We start from the raw sequence: 373 nt of genomic DNA, 5'->3' as shown, positions 1-373 counted from the left end.
TGCTTATTATAATCAATATATAAATAAATAGCAAATATATATGAATATATAATATGTAATCTATTATTCATTGTACCCTAGCCCTGGCTTACAACCTCTGCTAGTATCATTATTAAATAATATTAGCAGAGGTTGAAAAAATATTATAAAAGTAATTTTATTCTTGCAACTAGATAATAAATAAAAAATAAAAATAATAAAAATACTTTGCAATACAACGAGGCTTAAAGATCAAAAAATTAGGTTATTTTATTATAACAAGTAAACATCTTAAAACAACATTTAATAAGTATGCTATTTTAGTCGCAAGTTATTATTTTAATATTTTTTTGTGTTCTGTATATCTATATATGCTGAAACAAATATAACTATA

This window comes from Hydra vulgaris, chromosome 02, assembly GCF_038396675.1.
Source record: "Hydra vulgaris chromosome 02, alternate assembly HydraT2T_AEP".
Classification (NCBI taxonomy): Eukaryota; Metazoa; Cnidaria; class Hydrozoa; order Anthoathecata; family Hydridae; genus Hydra; species Hydra vulgaris.
Note: the sequence above shows the minus strand (reverse complement) of the source record.